Below are 18,998 nucleotides of genomic sequence, written 5' to 3'. Positions count from 1 at the left end.
GTGATCATAACTTTTTTGTTTTGTTTTGTATTTTCCTTCTTTATTCTATATTTAACCTTTTTTGTTGTTTGATTTCTACTAGGTTTATTGATTCTTTGTCCCTAAGTAAACCATTTTCCACATTTCTTTCTTTAGAAATTTTTTTTTCCTGCAAAAAAAGTCTAAATGATTTTGTATATTTCCTCTGTATGTAATATATCTTTTATTGTTAATTACAGTACTAATTTCAATATAATGTAAATCAAGATTGACTCTTCTTAAAATCAAACATTATATTCTCTAATACTGACCAGAATTATTTATATTTTAGTCTGGGTTTAGTTAGTCATCTCTCTATCAGTATAATTTAAGCAAGACTGAAATTTTAATGATAGAGACCTATGAAATATAAATAATCACTTTGAGCAGATACTATCTTTTGCATACACTCCTTTGATTTCTCTGAACACATGTATTCAATTTTACATCAACAAAATGTATATAAACTTCTTTGGGTTCTATAAATTCTTTACAAATTATCATCTTGCACAGAATTTTAATTTGACATGTGTAGTTTCCTCTTTTTAGTAAAAAATATAATTTGTGAACTTTTCTTATATCCTAGGAGTTATAGATTCTATGACCCTATAAATAAGGGAGACTTGCAAGTGAAGATTTGTATGCATGTATGCATGCATGCATGCATTTATATGCTTCTTCAGTGCAAAAGTTCACAGATACCTTCTTTCTGTAAGTAGAAACAGAAATTTGCCACGGCTTAGATACTCCTTATTTTAGGAAGCATCAATTAAAAGAATCACTGAGTCATCTATATATGAGAAAATTTGCCATTCACTCAACAGGGGAATTTATTTATTTATTCATTTATTTATATTGAGATATGATTGACATACAACATTATATTAGTTTCAGGTGTATAACATAATGATTTGATATTAGTATATATTGCAAAATGGCCTCTACAATAAGTCTAGTTAGCAGAGGAACTTTTTAACATTCTTAACATTCTTTTCAGTTGGTTTTACTTCTCCCCCCTAAGACATTAGTGTTTGTTTTGGTAAAATGATACAGTATTCAAATGCCTTAATTTTTAAAATTCAAGGATGGTTGTGAAAGGAAAGGTTCATTTTCACAGAGTTCTAGGCTTCTCTGTAGAAGAGAATCATCAAGACTAAATCTTTTCAGTTTATAATTTAAGGTTATTGGATATTGTCCAATGATTTTAGATGGCCCAACTGAAATTTTTGGCAATCATAAACATGACAATTTATCTTCAACCATAGCTTCTAAGATGAAGCCCATCAGAGGAAAAGGGGATGGTTATCAAGTATATCAGGCTTAAATTTACCATCCAGATGCCAGATGAACCAACCTGGGGCCTGGGCACAGTATAATGCTAGGCAGCCAATACCTTTCATAGCATGAAAATGACATGATGGACAAGCTTTCTAAGTTTTGGTTCTTTGTATCTTTAAAATAAGAAGCTATATAGCTTCAGCGTCCTGAGTGATATTTAATTTGAGGCTTCTTCCCTGGGTATGATACTGAGAGAATAACATCACCATCACTTGCTAAACCACAATTAACTGCACTAAGATCTCTTATGATGTCATTGTTTAAAAAGTGGGGATTAAGATTTATTCTCAGAAAAGATATTTGCAAATAATATACAGAGTAAGATGTTAATATTCAAAATACATAAAGAACTTACACAACTAAACACCAAAAAGCAAACAATCCTATTTAAAAATGGGCAGAGGATGTGAATAGACATTTTCCCAAAGAAGACATACAGATGGTGAGCAAACTGATGAAAAGATGTTCAACATCACTAATCATCAGAGAAATGCAAATCACACACACAATGAGATATCACCTTACAGCTGTAAGAAAGGCTAAAATAAAAAGATAAGAAGTAACAAGTGTCAGCAAACAGGTAGTAAAAAAGGAATCCTTGCGCACTGTTGGTAGAAATGTAAATTGGCACAACCACTGTAGAAAACAGTATGGAGTTTCCTCAAAAATTTAAAACTAGAAATACCATAGAATCCAATAATTCTACTACTGGGTATTTACCCAAAGGAAATGGAAATAATAATCTGAAAAGATATATGCATACCTATGTTGAATGCAGCACTATTTACAATAGCCAAGATATGGAAACAAACTAAGTGTCCATCAATAGATGATAGGATAAGAAAGATGTGAGACACACACACACACACACACATATTTATAAACACACACTGTGTATACATACTCACACAATGGAATGCTACACAGTCATAGAAAAGAATGAGACCTTGCCAATTGTGACAACATGGATGGACCTAGGGAACCTAGACGGTATTATGCTAAGTGACCTAAGTCAAATTTAGAAAGACAAGCACCATATTATTTCACTCCTATGTGGAATCTAAAAAACAAAACAAGTGAATAAACAAACAAAAAGCAGAATCAGATCTAAAAATACAAAGAATGAACTGATGGTTGCCAGGGGGAGGTGTGTATGGGGATGGGCAAAATGGGTGAAAGGAATTGGGAGATAGAAGCTTACAATTATGGAATGAATTAGTCACAGAAGAAAGAGGGCAGAATATAGGGAATATAATCATATACAGCACTATGGTGACAGATGGTAGCTACACTTTTGTGGGCATAGCATAACTTATAAAGAAGTTGAATCATCATGTTGTACACCTGAAATGAAGATAACATTGTATGTCAACTATACTCAAATAAAAAAAAAAATATTCTCAGATAGAATTGTGAGATTTCTTTCCTTCTTTAAAAAGATAATTAATTGTGGGAATAGCAAAAACAATATTATGTTCTTGTGAGCCTTGTTTTAAATTTGACAGTATCTTAGGGAAATATAAATGATCCTAGTGGAAACCTAGCCCAGAATTATTTGAAAGCAAGAAAAAGGATTCATATTGAGGGGCTGATTTCAGCTAGCGCTTATGGCTTGAAGAAAGAAAATACAGATTTTACCACAAGCTTGGCATGCGGACTTTTAAGCAAGGGTTTTAGTTATTTTAAAAATCAGTACATTATTTGTATCTCAAACTACCTTTATAGATATTGGGAAGAATATAAGCTTTTAAATGACACAGGCTACGAAATAAGCATTAATTAAGTCAACAATTTATAGTACATTGAATTAAAAGCTAACATGATCTAGGAAAAGACAAAATTCTGCATAGATTAAATGCAGAAATAAACACAGGTAATTAACAAAGAACATTATTATCTGGTCAGAGGAAGATGCAAAATAGATGACATTTTAGTGTGAGTTTTCTTACTGTTTCTAATCACCTCATCAAGGTATTAAAGTAGAAAGAGAAGAAATTGCTCCACTTCAAGAAATGCAAGCAATGCCATTACACAGATGAATGAATACCAACCATTTGTCCTTTTTGTTTTTTATTACAGGTTTCTCCTTTATTCCATTTAAGCTATATTTCCTCAGTATTCTCTTCTTACACACACTCAGGTTGGTCTCAACAGAGTTAATAAGTACGACATAATTGTACAAAAATGACTTCTTTTCCTGTGCAAGTGACTGGTATACTGGCAAAATATATTTTACTTTATGTTCTCTATACAAGATTATTCATAGTAGAGTATTTGGGATTTATTTTCCTACCAGCAGGATTAAATAGATAGTATAAAACGCTACCTGTATCTTCTAAGTTAATTTTATAATCTAATTTTCTTAAGTTTAGGTCTTTTAAGAATTAATATCTCTGAAAAAATCATTTTATCTAAAATGTTGCTAATTTCAGGGAATGGTTATATAGTTAGAAGTAGTAATAGAGGGCATAAGGATGTAGATATGAAAAGAAGTGGACATATTGAAGAGATAAGAAGAAATCAAATCAGTGGAGCTTTATAATTGGTTGGAAGAGAAGGAGAAAATAGAGAGGAACAGTTTAAAGTCAATACCCAGTGCGGGTATAGACCAGGATATACCCAGTATGGGTATAAATCAGGATAAGAAAAATATAAATTTATGAAGAAATATGATAAGCTGAGGTTTGGACATGTTAAGTTTGAGAGACTTGGGAGACATTCAAGTGACAATTCCAGCCATGACACTACAAACAGATTTCACAAGACAATTAGCTAAATACACAGGCAGGATTCGCCATCTTACAGTTATTATTGCCAAGTAACTGGATGGGATCATCGCAGGAAGCTTAGTAAGAACAAAAGAGGAAGATCCAGTGCACAAGTGTATGGGACGCAAATACATCATTGATGGGCTGAAAATGAAGCTTGTGCTAAAAAGAAGCCAGGGAAAGAGATCTTCCCAAAAGACCTGGCAGTGAGGAACATGCAACATATTTGACAAATGGAAAGTATTCCACCATGGCTAAAGGTGAAATTCAAAATTCATATCTAAAATAGAAAACTGAAATCCAAATGACTTATGGTCTCTAACCTCAGAGAAATTGATAGCCTGAACACCTTGGGTTAATGAGTTATTTTGTAGAGAGGAGAATATTGGACTGAGAAATTATTATCCATAAATCCCATTCAGAGGAAACTAAAATGCTATTGCTTTATTCTGTAAAATAATGACATAAAGGAACCCACTTGGAAGATTGGCCAAGTAAGATATTGAAATATATTAAAATTGTGACATAAGCATTTTTGAACAAAAATCGCTTCATTCTGGCAAGAGTTTCATTATTTGCCATTATTGTTTTGAAATTTGTTTTTGGTTTCCTTCTGTTTATATTCAGTGGTTTTTATTTCAAGATATTTAATACAGACATCATAGGCTGTAGTTATGTCTATTGTGTTTCATAATTACCTATATTGTATTAAATTTGAAAATATTGGAGATATGTATGTATGCATAGTGCATTATATCATTTTTTTCTATACAGCATCTTTTTAAAACCAGATCATTCTTCACTAGACTCTGATATTGGGTATTGTTGAAAAATTCACATTTTTAGCTATTACATTTTATTTTTTCCTTCTATTCTATCTTACACATGTAATTTATTTTATCTCTCAATAGTTTAAATGTGGTTTAACTTTTTAAATTAATGTTTCAGAATATGAAAAGCAGGAAATAAATTAAGAGAGGTCAGTTCTTTGAATTAAATAAAATTAACTCTTGGGAAAAATCATAAATCTTTCATGGTGGTTGAATACAGAGTGCTTAACTCTATTAATTTGCAGACATAATTGAAAATAATGAATAATGCTTCTCCCAGATTGGGATATACAGTTTGAGAGAAAGTAAGACTTTTCCTTAAACACAGATCTTAAAATTTTCCATGGTTTTCTTTCTTTTCTTTTCTTTTTGGAAAAAAATCTTTTTCATGTGCTCTGGATACAAATTTTAGATTACAATTAAAATAATAAACCATATTCAGTAAGCAGTCTAATATACAACGGGCCTCAGGAAAAGATAGTGACTAGGTGCCTAAAAGTCTTTAGACCTTACAGTCTTTTCTTTCCTTTTCTTTGTTTCTCATTATCTGTTCTTTCATAATGTGATTTTTTCTTCCTTTCTGAGTTCATGTAAACAGGAAGAAAGATTTCAGAGATTGACTTATATTTTCCTACTTCAAATAAAAACATACTAACTTTAGTTGCCTTACTCATAATGAAAGAATTATAGTTTAGGAAACCTATCCCAATAAGAAAACATTTTTATTATTTTGGATAGTATGTACAACTTAAAACCAAGAATAATATTTTTAAATGTTCAATAAGAAGCATTTATCAAAAGGGACCACTCCATAAACTCTGTCAACCAATGTTGTAAAATATGGCACTAACATTCAGTAAATATGACACAGTTGGACTTTTGTGTGTGCATTCAAATATACTATATATAAAAGGTCATATCTATTATCTATCATCTATCTAGCTAATATATAACAGATGTTTTAAACAAATCCTTCCAGTCCTTGAACTTACTACTTAGTGCCTTTAACAAACAAGGCATACTCTTAGAATGTGATATATTATTGATGCAATTCTTTTCTTGGTCCTCATTCTCATTTAGAAACAACCAATACATTTAATCGATGTAGTAAAATATGTGATAAAATCTTATTTCACAATAGATTTTGCTAGCTAATCAGAAAGCAAAGTACATGTGAAAATAATGATTGGTTATGAATTCATCTTTTAAAATATCATAAATAAGTTAATGTAATTGATTTTATTTTAAAAACATGCTTTATTGTAAGCATTAGCACTAACCACAAGTAGTCTGATCCTTTTCTCTCTGGGCACATGACAGGATAACACTTCCCCACACACCTGAGGTCAGATGTGGCCCCATTACTTACTCTGGCAATGACATATGAATGCTAATCGTTTGTGACATAGTTGCCATAAACTTGTAGTTGGAGTACATCCTTCTCTAGTTTCCTCTTCCCTCTGCCACAGTTACCCTCAATGATTCAGATCATGATTACTCCATTTTTATGTGCTTTTGGTAAGGATCATGATGAACATGTAACAAGAATGAGAACTATAATGTTTATCTTGGTTATCAAAAGAGAAGGAAATGTGTTATAATAATATTACTCATTCCTTTCATTTATGTGAAATATATTTTTATACTAAAATAAAACATTCTCATAGTGAATAGTTGTAACAAAGTACTTATGTCAGAACTAATGATTAAAATGGTATATCTGTACATTCATGAAACAAGGTCTCATTTATATTTATATTATGAAGGACAATATATAAATTCAGATACTGAGATTTTACAATTTGATTAAAGCTTAAAATGCACAAAAATATTTATTCATTGACTCACTGGTTCAAAAGATTCATTGATTTTAAATGAGCTAATATGTGTAAAGCACTTACACGTTATTAAGAGCTATAAAACTGTTAGCTGCTATTATTATTTTCCATTTGACAAATACTTTTTGAGTCCAATATATATTGTTCTAGGCATCAGAAATATAGCACAGAACAAAACAGAAAAAATAATGCCATTGTTTAATTTATATTCTTATAGAATCAGACAGATGATTCTGAAAGAAATGACTTCTATAAAATTATTAGGAAAGGAAGCATGTGGGAGGACTGGGAGTCTGTTGTCTAAAGAAGGGAATTCAGGAGGCTCCTGGGTGGCTCAGTTGGTTAAGCGACTGCCTTCGGCTCAGGTCATGATCCTGGAGTCCCTGGATCGAGTCCCGCATCGGGCTCCCTGCTCGGCAGGGAGTCTGCTTCTCCCTCTGACCCTCTTCCCTCTCATGTGCTCTCTCTCTCTCTCTCTCTCATTCTCTCTCTTTCAAATAAATAAATAAATAAATAAATAAATAAATAAATAAATAAATAAATAAAAATCTTAAAAAAAAAAAAAAAAGAAGGGCATTCAGTTTTATATATGAAGAAAGGGATGATTTTATTCAAAAGGCAACATTTGGCCAGATCTTAAGAGTGGGCAGTCTGTCCAGCTGTCTGAGGAGACCACTTTCTAGGCTACACTGTTAGGCTAGAGCACACCTGGTAATGCTGCTGAGAACAAGGTGGCCAGTACAGCGGACTTCTAGCGAGCACGAGAGGTCTTCCCACAAGATCTGCTAGTGAGGAACATGCAGCATATTTGCAGCAATGGTATATAGTACAAGAGGCAAAGATGAAACCCAGAGGCAACCGTGGGTCAGATCCTGGAGGGATTCCTGGGTTGTTTAAATAATTTAGGTCAGTTATTTATGAGACAGAAAGTCATTGAGGAGTTAAAGCAGGGTAGTGGACTGCTGTGGCTTACATTTTGAAAGGATCACTCTACTTGTTTGTGTTGAGTAGAATGTAAGGGGATAAATGCCTAAGAGGGAAATGAGATTAAAGGTTATTATAGTAGCTTGGACAAGGTGGTAATTGTGCAAGTGGTAAGAAGAGGTAAGTATTGGTATATTTTGAAAATAGAGGCAACAGTATTTGCTGATGGAAAGAATGTAGAACATGGGGAAAAAGGAATCAAAGGTAAGGTATTCATTAACTAAGATGGGGAATATTGTGGAGGAAAGTGTTTGACAAAGCAATATCAGCTTGTCCTAACTATTCCATTAATAACTGTTTGAAACCTTAATATGTGCAGTTTCATGGTCTGGATGAGGATATCTTGTCTCGACTAAAATGAACACAGGCAGGATCAGAAACAGGGAACTACTGTGGATATATATATATTATATATTATATATATATTATATATATATATAATACTGTGGATATATATATATTATATATATAATACTGTGGAGATATATATAATACTGTGGAGATATATATATATATATTATATATAATACTGTGGATATATATATATATATATAATATGACCCTCCTCTGTCTCTCCAAGGTATCACCAGCCACCCAGGACACTGTCAGATCTTGTTGGTCCAATTGCTAATCATCTTGTCTTTCTACATTGAGTCACCTTCTGCTGACATTAGATACTATGTCTAAGTAAGGATCATTCTTGAAGAGTTCTTTTTTCTTTAATTTTCCACCTGGTTTTTCAACTGTAGTTGAATTTTTCCCTCCTTATAATGAAATAAATCCCAGATAAATCAAATATTAAATAGAGGTGAATAAAGCTACAACTATATTGGAAAAATATAACTGATTATTTCTATTAGCTTTAAATGTGGAGATCATAACAACATATAGTATAAAGGAAAGGATGGGTAATACTGCATTTAGAATTTCCTTAAAAGAATCTTTGTAACCTAAATGTCTGCCAGCTCAATAATTGCTCCAACATAAGAACAGGTCTCTGTCCTCTTATGTAGTTATTAATGAGAAGCTCCGAAGGGTCAAAACTTTAAACTGTAGTCATCATTTCATAGCTATTTATCCCTATTGACTTTCTACAACACACTGAGTGAATTGTTTAACTGCCACAACCCGTTATGAGAGTCTAATATTTATGCAGCGGTTAAAATTTCTGATTGATCTCAAATTTCTTTGGAGCCTGGAGAAACATCAAGTTCATGAAGTAATGGGAAGGTATTTATTTCTCCACACTGTCAGCCACATGTCTCTAAGGCCTCAGAACAATTTTGCTTATGCCCGGTTTCACAAAGAATTTTTGGAACTGTTCTGTCAAAATGTTCTAATTCCTATATCTTTAGTGGTTTCATATCAATTTAAGGGAATCTGTGGGTGAGAAATCATTTAAAAACCCTCCATGCTTCTCTTCTCTTCATCCTGATCCATGCCAAAGCACTTCTGATTTCCCAATGCTAAATATAAAGAGATAAGTAAGATTCCTTGTTCATTAATTATGGCAGATATATTTCTTTGTGTAAATAGTTTGCTTTTTTTGGGAGTCTCAATTTTTATTAAAATTTAAATAAAAAGAAAACATATACAAAATATTTTAGAATATAAGCTATATTACATGATGCTGCTTGTGAGTGAAATCTGGAACTCTCAAACTGTTAAGAATATTGTTTAAAAGGTTATTCTTTTCTTTTACGCTTTCAATAGTTCTCTTTTTAAAAAAAAATCTTTAAAAAAAGTTTTTATTTAAATATCAGTTAACATACAGTGTAGTATTAGTTTCAGGTGTACAATTTAGTGATTTAACACTTACATACAACACCTGGTGCTCATCACAAGTGCACTCTTCAATCCTCATCACCCATGTCACTCATCCCCCCACCCAGAGCCCCTCTGGTAACCATCAGGTTTTTTTTCTATAGTTAAGAGCCTGTTTCTTGGTTTACCTCTCTCTCTCTCTTTTTTTTTCACTTTGTTTTTTTTTGTTTTGTTTCTTAAAGTCTACATATGAGTGAAATCATATGGTATTTGTCTTTCTCTGAGGGACTTATTTTGCTTAGCATAACACTCTCTAGCTCTATCCACATTGCAAATGGCAAGATTTCATTCTTCTTTATGGCTGAGTAATATTCCATCCTGTGTGTATGTGTGTGTGTGTATACACACAATGTATATACATTATATATATGTGTGTGTGTGTGTATATATATATATATAATATGTATATATATATATATATATATATAATATGTATACAACTTCTTTATCCATTCATCAGTCAATGGACACACTTGGGCTGTTTCTGTAATTTGACTAATATAGATAATGCTTCTATGAACATCGAGATGCACGTATCCCTTTGAATTAGTATTTTTGTATTCCTTGGGTAAATACCTAGTGGTGCAATTGCTGGATCATATGGTAGTTCTATCTTTAACTATTTGAAGAACCTCCATACTGTTTTCCAAAGTGTCTGTACCAGTTTGCATTCCCACCAAGAGTGTAAGAGCATTCTCCTTTCTCTGCATCCTTGCCAACACCTGTTTTTTCTTGTGTTGTTGACTTTAGCCATTCTGACAGGTGTGAGGTGATATCTCATTGTAATTTTGACTTGTATTTCCCTGATGATCAGTGATGTTGATCATTCAGATCAGCAAGGAAGAAGTAAAACTTTCACTATTTGCAGTTGACATAATACTCTATACAGAAAATCTGTAAGACTCGACCAAAAAACTACTAGAACTGATAAATGAATTGGGTAAAGTTACAGGATACAAAATCAATGTACAGAAATCTGTTGCATTTCTATACACCAATAATGAAGCAGCAGAAAGAGAAATCAAGGAATTGATCCCATTTACAATTGCACCAAAAACAGTAAGATACCTAAGAATAAACCTAACCAAAAGGATGAAAGATCTGTACTCTGAAAACTATAAAACACTGATGTAATAAATTGAAGATGACACAAATAAGTGAAAAGATATTCCATGCTCATGGATTGAAAGAACAAATGTTTTTACAATGTCTATACTACCCAAAGCAATCTACACATTTAATACAATCCCTATCAAAATACCACCACCATTTTTCACAGAGCTGGAACAAACAATCTTGAGATTTGTAAGGAACCATAAAAGACCCCAAACAACCGAAGCAAACTGAAAAAGAAAAGCAAAGCTGGAGACATCAGAATTCCAGACTTCAAGTTATATTACAAAGCTGTAGTGATCAAAACATTATGATACTGGCACAAAAATAGACACATAGATCAATAGAACAGAACAGAAAACCCAGAAATAGAAAACTGAGAAATGTGAGTTTTCTATTCTGTTTTATTGATCAAAAAATGTGGGAAAAAGACAGTCTCTTCAACAAATAGTGTTGAGAATCCTGGACAGCAACAGGCAAAAAAATGAAACTGGACCAATTTCTCACACCAAATACAAAAATAAACTCAAAGTGGACTACAGACATAAATGTGGGGCTTAAAACCATCAAAATTCTAGAGGAGAACATAAGCAGTAACCTCTTTGACATCGGCCATAGCAACTTCTTTCTAGGTATGTCTCCTGAGGCAAGGGAAACTAAAACAAAAAATAAACTATTGGAACTTCATCAAAATAAAAAAGCTTCTGCACAGTGAAAAAAAAAAAAATGAAACTAAAAGACTAGCTATGGAATGGGAGAAGATATCTGCAAACGACGTATCTGATAAATGGTTAGTATCCAAAATAAAGAACTCATGAAACTCAACACCCAAAAAACCAAATAATCCAATTTAAAAATGGGCAGAACACATGAGTAGACATTTTGCCAAAGAAGATGTAAAGATTGCCAACAGACACATGAAAAGATGCTCAACATCACTGATCAGGGAAATTGTTTGCTTTTATACTATATGAAATGTTTATAACTACCTAGATATAATGTCTTAGTAATTTCTATTAGTATCTTGATTTTTTCTTACTTATAAATACTATTATTTGAAGGGGTATTGAAGCTCTAGTGGCATGCATTATCATGTTCAAAGACATCTACCGGGGGGCGCCTGGGTGGCTCAGTTGGTTAAGCGTCCTGCTCTTGATTTTGGCTCAGGTCATGATCTCAGGGTCCTGGGATCGAGCCCACATCCAGTCCCTGCTCAGCAAGGAGTCTGCTTGTCTTCCTCTCTCTCTGTCCTTCCCCCTACTCACATGTTTTCTCTCTCTAAAATAAACAAATGCATCTTTTTTAAAAAGGCACCTATTAATTAACTGAGCTGGGATTTGAGGTAATAAGTCTCTCTCTAACCTACCGAAGTATATTCCCTTCCACTATAGCATGCAGCCAAACAAAAAGAAACAATGGAAACCAACCTGTCAATAAAACTGTAGAAGTAATTCTCAAGGATAAAAAATAAAATATAAAAGATCAATAAATATAAACAAAGGTTGTAGTCCTGTAGCATTCAAGTGAATAGCTATGAAGAGAATAATAAAGGATATTTGTCACTTATCAAATTGGCTAACATTAACACCAAATTTTAGCAATATTGTGATGGAACAAGAAATCTCATACACTTCAGAACAGAATGCAAATCAGTATTGAAGTTCCAGAACAACTTGATTTTTATTAAAAGCCTAAAAATATTTTGTGTCATTTGTTCCAAAAATTCCACACTTCTTGCTTAGGGGTTTGATCTATGGAAATAATCAGAAAGTTATCTAAGTAGGTATGTACAGACATGCCAATAACCACATTGCAACAATATAAAAATAAAATTGATCAAATGAAATGAAGTCTGGTTATATTTATATCATTCCATTTGTAATATAATTCCAATAAAATTATACATATATAATTTTTAATGGAAAGGCAAAAATGCTTAGTCATACACAGGTAATATTATGGCAATTGGGTCCCCTAGGTATAAACTCTACTTTTATGCTTTAAATCGGAGTTATGGCAGTTCTCCAAGTTGCCTACCTTGCTGTCATTTGACTGTATGTGAGCAAAAATCTCTTGAGTAGAGGAGATAATACTGACTTTTTTGTTTGGCTGCCAAGCAAATCGCCAAATTTTAGTATTTCTGGGAACCATATTTATGTATTCCATATTTTAGATGTAGCCCTTTATTAGATATCCAAATGAAGAAGAAAATTATTTCATATTTCAGAAGAACTTAGGAGCAATTGACTCATTATTCATGGGGAGATGACATACTTCTTGACCTTTTTTTTTTTTTAAACTGCTCCCTATAATAAATTGTTTCTAAATAAGACAGAAACCAATATTAACTACATTCTTTGTTCTACTAAATGAATTAGAGAAATCTTCTGAAAATTATTTTCAGCAATCTTTAATTACTTTTTCTTCTGTTTGCTGCCTGTAGGGTATCTGGTGATAACCTTTTACTGTAGTAGTTGCGTTTTTAACACTGCCACCACCACTGCTGATTACAACCAGAAAGAACAGCCATCATTTCTTTCTATAACTCAGAGACACTCACCTACAACTTTAACTTATACTGGACTGGTTGTTTTAAATTGGTCAAATTGTTGGAGATGTTCTGTTTAAGCAATTCAATATTTATAAGAACAGCATTTTTTTTACTGATAATGGTTTCTGAAAATACATTGAAAAATAAATGGACAAAAGATAATCTAGCAAGATAGCTAATGTATCTCTGAAGAATAAAATGCACCTAAATGAAAAGATAAATTGTTAAATATTGCAAAATCCATAGGCTACACAGATGTCTGTGTATGTCTTATGTGTCTCATGTTAATTAATTTACTCTGTGGAAAATATAGGAAGAGTTTTCAGAATTCATGTTCTGATATCAAATTCACCCGGATTTGAATACTGACTCCTATACTAAGTGGCTGACAATGGGTGACTTACTTAAACACTCAAAACTATAGTTTTCTGGTTTAAAAATGTTCGTATAATAAAGCAGCCTACGTCAAATGGAGTTTCTCAGGAAAAAATGGTTAATTCATATGGAGAGATTATCAAACAACCATTAAACTTTGCAGTAGCTCAACACTTTGGAACTATGATGCTGAAGATCATCACAATTATGATCATAAAGTTACTGGAAGCATAAAAAAGAAATACCGAGGAATGTACAAAGACGTAAGAATTTTAAGCTTCAGTGAAAAGTATATAAGGTCATATAAAAAGGTCAATACAAAAAAAAGAAATATCTTATTCACATATTTTAAAATTATTATAATTTGTTTTCTGAAAAAAGTATACTAGTTGGTACAATAGGAAATGAATAAGAAGATAGTTTCCTCAAGAACTTACAAAGAGTACTCATAAAATTAATTATTTAAAAAATAAATAATAGGTTAATTGAGATATAATTCACATACCATTAAGTTCATCTTTTAAAAGTGAACAATTTAGTGTTTTCTAGTATATTCACAGGGTTACACACTCATCACCATTGTCTAACTCCAGGATATTTTGCTGACCTCAAGAAGAATGGGTATGACCCATTATAAGGTCTTACCCATAAGTCGCTCCAATATTCCCCTCCTCTTCTCTCAAGCCATTGACGAACATTATCCTACTTTCTGTCTCTATGAATTTGGCTATTCCAGACATTTCATATAAATAGGATTATATAATATGATACAGACTGTGTCAGGCTTTTTTCACTTAGTACAATGTTTTCAAGGCTCATCATATGGTAGCATGTATCAATAGGCCATTTTCTCTTATGGTCAAATAATATTCCATTGCATGCCTATACTGTGTATTCTTTATTCACTCATTAATTAAGACACCCGCATTGTGTCCATTTTTTTTCCTAGATTTTATTTATTTATTTGAGAGAGAGAATGAGATAGAGAGAGCATGAGAGGGGGGAGGGTCAGAGGGAGAAGCAGACTCCCTGCCGAGCGGGGAGCCCGATGCGGGACTCGATCCCGGGACTCCAGGATCATGACCTGAGCCGAAGACAGTCGCTTTACCAACTGAGCCACCCAGGCGCCCTTGTCCATTTTTTATATTATGAATAATGCTGCTATAAACATTTGTGTGCGTGTTTTTATGTGAACACGTGTTTCATTTCTCCTGAGTGTAACCCTAGGAATGGAATTGTTTGTTCATAGAGCAACTCTATCTTATAAGACATGCTATTAATTCCAATTCAAATGTCTAAACCTACATCTCTGAATTAAATACTTATTCATAATTTATTAAATATTAATAAGTAATGATATTTATTAATAATTAAATAACATTCTCTCAGTTAAATAGCTTAGCCAATAAATAAATAAAACACTGATAGCCTGTAATGTAATTACCACAGCAACAGGAATCAAAACTACCACTATGAATGGGGAAAGATCGTGACCTCATAGAAGGTCATTTGGTGAGGAGAAAGGCCTTTCAATAAAATAGTTCCTCTTTCCATAAAGCAAAAGTTTCCTGTTCTAAATAATACCTTCACATCTGTAAAAAAATGCTTATTAATTTAGAGGATTTTTCCCTCAATTGAAGAGGAAAAAGGATATATTTTCTATTACTCATATAAAACTGAGAGTTACTATCATCCTCCTCTTCATCATCATCACTTTACAATTTGTTACAGACTAGTCATAAAAATCAAGTAATGCAAAACAATTACAGAATTCCATACCATATATTATAGAAAAAAATATATACTTTGGGATACCAAACCTCAAGTTTTTTTTTTTTAATTTAATTTTTATTTTTTATTGTTATGTTAATCCCCATACATTACATCATTAGTTTTAGATGTAGTGTTCCATGATTCGTTGTTTGTGCATAACACCCAGTGCTCCATGCAGAACGTGCCTTCCTCAATACCCATCACCAGACTAACCCATCCTCCCACTCCCGTCCCCTCTAGAACCCTCAGTTTGTTTTTCAGAGTCCATCATCTCTCATGGTTCGTCTACCCCTCCGATTTCCCCCCCTTCATTCTTCCCCTCCTGCTTCCTTCTTCTTCTTTTTTTTTTTTTCCTTAACATATATTGCATTATTTGTTTCAGAGGTACAGATCTGATATTCAACAGTCTTGCAGAATTCACAGCGCTTACCAGAGAACATACCCTCCCCAGTGTCTATCACCCAGTCATCCCATCCCTCCCACCCCACCCCCCACTCCAGCAACCCTCAGTTTGTTTCCTGAGATTAAGAATTCCTCATATCAGTGAGGTCATATGATACATGTCTTTCTCTGTTTGACTTATTTCGCTCAGCATAATACCCTTCAGTTCCATCCACGTCGTTGCAAATGGCAAGATCTCATTCCTTTTGACGGTTTTTATGTGGCCTAAAATGTAAGAATATTCTACATGTAGTCTTTGTATTCCTAAGGAAGAGAAAAGAAAATGTTATTTCTAAAGTCAGAACTGTTCATTCTTGTTCGTTTTGATGTGCAAAGGGAATCTCTGTACCATTCTAGGACTGATCTTATTCATTGCAAGTATTAGAGCATGAGTCTTGGCTTTGAGTTTTTGAATAAAATTAATATTAACATAATTAGGAGATGATGCCATAATCTATTAGTTGGTCAAAGCTAGATACCTCAGCTTGGGTTAGAATGAGCTTGTGCACTTATACTGAGGAATTTAATTGAGTCCATCTTTCCCTCATCTTTTCTTTCTTTTTTTTTTTAAGATTGTATTTCTTTATTTGACAGAGAGAGAGATAGCGAGAGCAGGGACACAAGCAGGGGGAGTGGGAGAGGGAGAAGCAGGCTTCCCGCCGAGCAGGGAGCCCGATGTGGGGCTCAATCCCAGGACCCTGGGATCATGACCTGAGCTGAAGGCAGATGCCCAATGACTGAGGCACCCAGGCACCCCTCCCTCATCTTTTCATATAGAAACCTTTTTGACCATAACTATTACAAACTGATTCTGGAGATTGAGATATATTAAAAATATTAGGTGCCAGAAAAAAGAAAGATAAATATTTCATCTATTCTCCATTGTTAGAAGTTTAATTTATTCTGCATACAGGACTCTATTCATCTTAAAATTGTCTGTAGTAGTGTCCTATATGCTACAGCTCATTTTGTTGAAAATGCAGATAAATGTTGAAGAGAATAATGAGCTTCCCTCATCTAATCCAATTCTCTTGCTCTTTTTTTTTTTAAGATTTTATTTATTTATTTGAGAGAGAGAGAATGAGAGACAGAGAGCATGAGAGGGAGGAGGGTCAGAGGGAGAAGCGGGCTCCCTGCTCAGCTTCTCAGATCGATGTGGGACTCGATCCCGGGACTCCAGGACCATGACCCGAGCCGAAGGCAGTCGCTCAACCAACTGAGCCACCCAGGCGCCCATCTCTTGCTCTTTATTACCAAAGATATTTATGTTGTTTTGTAGTAAAGTTTTAAATGTATAGCAATAGCAACAGAAACGTTTATCATTAGTATGTGTACAAAGAGTTATCATAAACTAAAGACATCTTGAGGTCAAAAGTCCGAAATCAAGATGTCACCAGAGCTGTACTCCCTCAAGAGCCTAGCAGAGACTCCCTCCTTTGGCTGTCCCATCTAGATGGACCCTGGCATTCCTTGGCTTATGGCTGCTTAACTCCAATCTCTTCCTCCATCCTCACATTTCTTTTTTCTTCTGTGTGTTTCTTAGTGTTTCTCTTATACAGACACTTGTCCTGGGATTTGGGGCCCATCTGGATAATGAGGTTGATCTAATCTTCAGATTCCTGATTTAATTATTTCTTAAAAATCCTTTTTCAACTTAAGGCTATGTTTATGGGTTGCAGGAATTAGGTAGTGGACATATTTATTTGGGGTAGGCATACTTTTCCATCCACTGATATTAATCTCCAATTTTGTCTTTTTAAAAAATGTTATGTAAATGGAATCATACTTTAAGTACTCATTTGTGGATGACCTGTTGTACTAGATTTTATATGTGCAAGTTTTTGCCATGTTGTCTCATAGAGAATCAGTTTATTCATTTTCATTGTTATATAGTATTCAATTTCATGAAATATCACAAATAGTATATACATTCTTTTCTTAATGGACATTTGAGTTGTGTCCAAATTAGGGCTATTATAAATATTATTAAAATGATCATTCTCATTTTCTTGAACATATAATCACAGTTTGGTTTTTAATTCTTTCAAAGACCATATGTATCAATCCTTAAATGGAATCAAATGAGTTTGTTTCTGGGGCGCCTGGGTGGCTCAGTCAGTTAAGCATCTGCCTTCAGCTCAGGTCATGATCCCAGGGTCCTGGGATCGAGCCCCGCATCGGGCTCCCTGCTCCGTGGGAAGCCTGCTTCTCCCTGTCCCACTCCCCCTACTTGTGTTCCCTCTCTCGCTGTGTCTCTCTCTGTCAAATAAATAAAATCTTAAAACAACAACAACAACAACAACAACAACAACAACAACAACAACAAATGAGTTTGTTTCTATTACCTAACATTTCATTTGGCATTCACTTACTACATTAATCATTCCCCAATGCATATATATGTGCATACATATGTGTATATTTGTATATATATGTATGCATATAAATAGTATATATATGATTTTCAAATTCTTTGTAAGTGGTTTGGTGTTTGATATTTCAATAACTATAAGTCAGAAACCTTCCAGCAACTTTAAATCATAAAGCAGTCCCAATTCAGTAATTAGAATGCTCAAACTAAGATATTATTCAAAACTCTGAACTTGATATATCATTAATTATTCTCCCCTGAACAGTTTGGATCTGCTTCAGGCTGGAAGCCTGCTATGATTAAATGTGGGCTGATCCTTCTGCTCTCTTCTGTTCACTCTGTCTCTGCTTTTTTCCTGCTAATCTGTTTAGATTCTGGCCAGGGAAGGGAAAGAAAGATAAATGTACATATTATGTTTACTTTTAATCAAGTGATGGAGGTGATGATTATGTTTCTTGACAACAAAAATTAAAAATGAACAAGAAAGAAATCCAAGTCACTGAGAAATTAAAATTAGGAAAAAAAAAGCTATCTTTGAAAAGACAAATCATTTAGTATTAGTTATATTAATTAATATGTTAACAAACATGTTATTGATGTAGATGCATGAATTTTAAGTGCATTCAGCTTTCCAAGGTAGCCTAGTAAAATCTGCAGTTGCTCCATCTAAAAGAGAGGTTTCTTGGAATCTTGTAGAGATAAATCCACAAATTTAGTCAGTCTCTTTAGTAAAAGGAAAGCATACACACACACACACACACACACACAGAATGA

This window comes from Mirounga leonina, unplaced genomic scaffold (assembly GCF_011800145.1).
Source record: "Mirounga leonina isolate KUSES-001 unplaced genomic scaffold, KU_Mleo_1.0 Mir_95, whole genome shotgun sequence".
Taxonomy (NCBI): domain Eukaryota; kingdom Metazoa; phylum Chordata; class Mammalia; order Carnivora; family Phocidae; genus Mirounga; species Mirounga leonina.
Note: the sequence above shows the minus strand (reverse complement) of the source record.